Below are 6,214 nucleotides of genomic sequence, written 5' to 3'. Positions count from 1 at the left end.
TATTCTATTGGTGGATATTTGAGGTGTTTCCAGTTTTCTGCTATTACAAATGGTGTTGCTATAAACATTCTTGTAAATGTCTCCTAGTATAAAGATATGACTTTCTCCTGGGGATATATGCACATTTACTTTACCAAGTAATGTTACTAGATTCCAAAATCGTCGTATGAATTTATACTCCTTCCAGCAGTATTTTCCCTTGCACCACATATTAGCCAATAGATTACATTTTGAACATTTTTTTTGCCAACATTGTAGGTAAAAAATGGCACCTGTGATTTTAATATGCACTTTCCAGAATAAAATTAAATTTTATTTCATATATTTATAAACTTTCTTCCGTGAAATGTCAGTTCATGTCTGTTGTCCATTTTTTTAAAATTTTCTTTGGGGCAGATCTGTTTATTACTAACATGGTGCAGTGTAATTTTAGCAAATTTAATTGTTTTAGTTTCTCAGTGACAATACAGATGGTCAAAAATAGGCAACAAAATCTCTTTGCTAGTTCCTCTACCTGACCACCATTTTAAAAACACAAATTCTTCATATATATAGATATATTTATATATTACTGTATGAGGACGCATTTTAAGACTTCACAGGTCATTTAAAGCTTCAGTTTATAGTCATTCATGTGAAAAATTTCTACATGGAATGTTCACTTAGAATTCCTCACTGGGATTCCAGTGTTCTATGTTAGAAATGCAGAAGTCCTTCTTCAGTGCAGTGCTAGACATTTTACCTTTGTTCATCATAACTTTCATTCAAGGGTTTCCTAACCTCACTTTTGTATCTTCATTTTTGTTTGCTTGACTAATTTCCTTTAGTATATTTTCAGGTAAGGTAGGTTGATATCTGTATCATATAGACGAAGATGACAAACAAGGTATCCTAACTCATGCATAGTTGTAGAATCAACATAGTGAAAGGAAACTGCAAGATCAGAACAGCAACCAGGACCCTCTAGAGGAGGGTAATAGTTGTAATTCCAGTGCCAAAAGGTTCTGGGTAGATAATCTTTAATTAAATATTCTGGCACAAAGGGATGAAAAGTTTCTTTTCCAGTGATACCTCTGGAATCTCCTGCTTCTACATTTGTAATTTCCATGCATCTCCCCGTGCTGTCTTCAACGGAGGAACTAAATGTACACTTGTCTTGTTTTAAATGCATCAACAAATCTCTTCAAGGCTTCTTTGCTTAGTACATATTCTGCACCTCCACTCAACGTAGTCCTGCTTTACATAGGGTTTTAATTTTCTCCTGAAGTAAATGGGTCCTTCATTCAGGGTTATATTTTGAAAGAAGCCATCTCAAATTGTCTAGTATGACATATGTGTAATCATCTGCTTTCAAACACCAATCAGCATCTTCTAAATAATGTTCATGAACATACTGAAAAGCTTTGTTTTCCAGTATAGCTGATCTCTGCCTTCTTTGGTTTTCACTCTCACAGTAGGGAAGTCTTTATTTTCTTCTGCTCATAACAACACTTTGTGACCATGCTAGGCCCACGTAACTTTGAGGCCTTTTTCTCTAGGTTTTAAGGGCTTGTCAAAATCCAGCAAAGGATTTTAACTTTTTGATAGAGGTTTTCAGCGATGTCGGTGTTGGCTAGAATCTGCATTGAAGTTCATTTGTCCTTCTAGATGACTGTGTCATTGTCATCTGAATGCCTTGCATGAGGATCATTATGAAGCGTATTAGGCTGGGTGTCACCCTATTCTCCCAACAAAATACTAAATAGCTGAGAACATTAAAAAAACAAAAAATCCTATTGCCGATCCACAGAAGGCGGCTAACAAATTCAGCTAGGATTTAGAGGCCATTTCCCGAAAGTCTATTTCTCACATCAGCCGCGGCTCCCTCTCGCTCCTCCTGGGGGGCGGAAAGGAAGACGACTCGGGATCGGTGACCTTTGGTTCTCTGTGCAGCCGCAGAAGTGGCTCGTGACCACCAGCCGAAACCGCCCGCTGCAGCCCAAATAATTCAGCAGCGGCGGCGGCGGCCCGAATTGACCATTTTTCTGTCGGGTTTCTATTGTTCTCATACATGTATGGTTTATTACCTATTCTTGATAAAAGTCCTTTGTCAATTATCTGTGTTCCAATATCTTCTCCCAGTCTGGGACTTTTCGTTTCACTCTTTTAATAATCAGTTCTTAATTTTATTCAAATTTATCATTTTTTCCCTTTATAATTTGTACTTCTATGTCTTAAGAATTCTTCCAATCCAAGGTCATACAACTATTTCCTATATTTTATTCTTAAAAGAGTCTGGTTTTGCCTCTTACATTAAGTCCACATTTAATCCACCTAAAATTGACATTTACATATGAGATTCCCATTCTATCATAAATCTAGTTTTTCATAATATGTGGTTTCTAGTCTCTGTATATTGTTCCATGGTCTATTCCTGCATCAAGTCTGTGTTATCCTTCTTACAATACAGCTTAGTATCTGGTAAGGCAAGTCTCACTCCATCTCCCTCTTGGTTATCATTTGCTTTTGAGCTTCCGTATAAAATTTAGAACCAGACAGGCATATTCAGTAACAAAAACAAACTTCTTGGGATATTATTCTGATTTGCATTGATGCTATAGATTCGGGAGGAGCTGTCACATTTAATGATACTGATTCCTCCTACCCAACAACAGAAATATTGATGTCAACAATGCCAGTCTGTAGAACACACTTTCAGGAGCAAACAGATGTCCGTTGATTTGGGTCTATCTTAATGTCTTTCAGTAAAGGTTTAAAACTTTCTACAAAGAGAACTTTGCACACCTCTTATTAAACACTAGTTACATTATATCTGGCTTCCAAATTGACTTTATATTAATTGAGCTTGCTAAATTTTTAAGTCTATTAACATATCTGTAGATTCACAATATATATATCACCTCATATCTTCAAATAATGACCTCTAAGAATCAGTTCTACTGTCATATTCTCTGGGTTGGCTTTTCTGACTCCTAATGTGGATCAATGCTCTGCTACTGAATCTTACAAGATACCTTACCTCACCTGTAAACGAGGAACCCCAATAGGACTGTTTTTAACACTTACATGAAACAACATATGAGAAAGTGACCAGCATATATTAGTCTCTTTAGTTCCTTTCTTCCAGTCAGTCAATTGTTTTTTCTTTGTATGCTCAAGGTATTTTGCACATTGCAATCACTTTGAGTTACTCACTGAATGAAAATTATTTCATTTCCTGGCTCCTAAAAAAACAGAAGTAATATTCATTGGCTTTATATCTCCTTCCTGAATACCACACACATAGACATTCAAATGCTATATATATATATAATATATATACAGCCTATAATATGTTTTGACCTAGGGCTAAAAACAAAAACAAAAAGCAGCATGACACAGCTAAATAAAATTAAGACCACTTTCTTACACCTACCACAAGAATTCTATTCAGAATGTTAAGATACTATAAATTTCCTCAAAGAAAAAAAAAAAAGTTAAATGTATTCTCAGGCCAGGTGCAGTGGCTCATGCCTGCAAACCTAGCACTTTTGGGAGGCCGAGGAGGGTGGATCACTTGAGCCCAGGAATTTGAGACCAGCCTGGGCAACATGGCAAAATCTGCCTCTACAAAAAATCCAAAAATCAGCTGGGTGTGGTGGTGCACACCTGTAGTCCCAGCTATGTGGGAGGCTTGAGCCCAGGAGGTTGAGGCTATGATGAGCCATGATCATGCCACTCTACTCCAGCCTGGGTCACAGAGTGAGACCCTACAAAAAAAATAAGTATTATCTAAGGATTCTCTAAGGTAACAATCTAAATGCAAAATAACTTCTTTTTAAATGAGTCTCATTGTGTGCACTAAGTAAACTTAGAAACATTTTCAGTTTAAGAATGGAAATAAAAAGGGCTTGATTTGATTAGCTGACTCCACCATAATAGTCAAAATATTATTAGGTTAATTCTGGTTTGATAGATTAGAAAAGGATCTTTCAAATCTTTTTTGGTTCCTATATCGGATCTTCAGTTCCTGGGTCTGCCCTTTGCTGGTTGTATTACTGAACTATTTCCTCAATTATTAAAATGGAATTACCAAATCATTATTTACTGATTCATTTTATATAAATGCCTATCTCTAGATGGAAGCACACAACTAAAATTTAAAAATATTTCAGCCACTGTAACAATCAAGAAATAGTTAAAAATAAGATACCCAATTTCCACCACTAAAATAGATTTTTTTAAAGCACTAGTTATTGAAAAGAATGTGGAGAAATACACATTTTCACATACAGGGAGAGTAAAAGTAAATCGGGGCAATTTAATGTGTCAAAAAACTCAAATATCCATACTCTAAATCAAGCACTCCAAGAAATTCATTATTGGAAAACAGGTATTTGCACTAAGATTTACCTATAAGGAAATTCATTGTAGCATCCTTTATAATACTCAAAAACCTAGTGAAATAACCCAAACACCCAGTGGCAAGAACTGGTTAAAATTATGTTACAAGTTGAAACAGCAGGTAGCCATTAAAAGTAGTTTAAAGGCACAATCTGTCAATCTTTAATGTGCATACAAATCACTGGGGATCTTGCTCAAATGTAGATTTGATTTCACATGGTACATTCTGCACTTGTAACCAGTTCCCAGACCAGGTGATGCCAATGTTGCTACCCTGTAGACCATACTTTCAGGAGCAAACTTAGAGCATTTAAGAAAATGTCAATACTCTAAAAGCCCTCAGTTGGCCCCACATAACCTAACTACATTCTCTCTGTAAAACTGACTCAGTCACACAAAATACATCATATCCAAGAACTCATGCTACTAGTAATGTTTAGAGCCAGCTGTGTTTATTTCTAAACAATGTCAATGTAATTTTGCCGTGATTTCATCACAATATCATGTAAACCAATGAAACACTGAATGCAAAAGAGAATTGGTTCGATGAAAACTAAGTTTACTCTGGCTTTTCTTTTTGAGACAGGGTCTCACTGTCGCCCAACCTGGGGTGCAGTGGGACAATCTTCACTTGTTGCAGCCTCGACCTACCAGGCTCAGGCGATCGATCCTGCCACATCAGTCTCCCGAGTAGCTGGGACCACAAGCCTGTGCCACCACACCCAGCTAATTTTTGTATTTCTGTAGAGATGGGGTTTCACCATGTTACCCAGGGTAGAACTCCTGAGCTCAAGCGATCCACCTGCCTTGGCCTCCCAAAGTGCTGGGATTACAGACATGAGCCACTGTGCCTGGCAAGTACTTTTCGAAGTCTCAATAAAAATGAGCTGCTTTAAAAACTGCCATTGACAATGAAATAACCACTTGTCCCCATTAGGATGACTACTATCAGATAAAAAGAAAAGCACAAGTATTGTTGAGGATGTACAGAATCTACAATCCTCATGCACTGCTGGTGAGAACGTAAAATGGTATAGTGGCTGTGGGAAAGTTTCACGATTCCCCAAAAAGTTAAACATAGAATTACCATTACCCAGCAATTTCACTCCTATATAACCAGAACTGAAAATAGGGACTTAAAAGATAGTTGTACACCTGTGTTCATAGTAGCATTATTCACAATACTCAAAAGGTAGAAACAAGCTGTCCACTGAAAGATGGATAAACATGTGGCATATATGTACATAAAATGGAATGATATTCAGCCACATATTGACACATGCTACAACATGAATGACTCTTAAAAACGTAAGTGAAATAGCTGGGCGCGGTGCCTCACGCCTGTAATTCCAGCATTTTGGGAGGCCGAGGCAGGCGGATCAAGAGGTCAGGAAATCGAGATCATCCTGGCTAACACGGTGAAACCCCGTCTCTACTACAAATACAAAAAATTAGCTGGGCGTGGTGGCAGGCACCTGTAGTCCCAGCTACTCCGGAGGCTGTGGCAGGAGAATGGCGTGAACCTGGGAAGCGGAGCTTGCAGTGAGCTGAGACTGCACCACTGCACTCCAGTCTGGGCAACAGAGCGAGACTCCATCTCAAAAAACCACAACACAAATATTGTATGATTCTATTTATATGATGTACCCAGAACAGGCAAATTCAGAGACAGATGTACAATAGAGATGATTGGGGGCTAGGGTAGGAATGGGGAGTTACTGTTTAATGGGTAGAGTTTATTTGGGATGATGGAAAAGCTCTGGAAATGGATAGTGGTGATGGTTGCAAAACACTGTGAATGTATATAATGTCACTGAATTCTATGCTTAAA

The 6,214-nt window shown here is 37.7% G+C and overlaps 1 pseudogene; it reads right to left on the bottom strand.

Annotated features, from left to right (window-relative positions):
• Positions 1 to 286: 286 nt before the first annotated feature.
• LOC105502667 lies at positions 287 to 1,827 on the bottom strand (annotated as a pseudogene).
• Positions 1,828 to 6,214: the final 4,387 nt, after the last annotated feature.

The sequence above is a fragment of the Colobus angolensis genome, unplaced genomic scaffold, assembly GCF_000951035.1.
Source record: "Colobus angolensis palliatus isolate OR3802 unplaced genomic scaffold, Cang.pa_1.0 Scaffold80, whole genome shotgun sequence".
NCBI lineage: Eukaryota > Metazoa > Chordata > Mammalia > Primates > Cercopithecidae > Colobus > Colobus angolensis.
The sequence above is the reverse complement of the archived record's forward strand: the minus strand, read 5'-3'. Positions and strand labels throughout refer to the sequence as shown.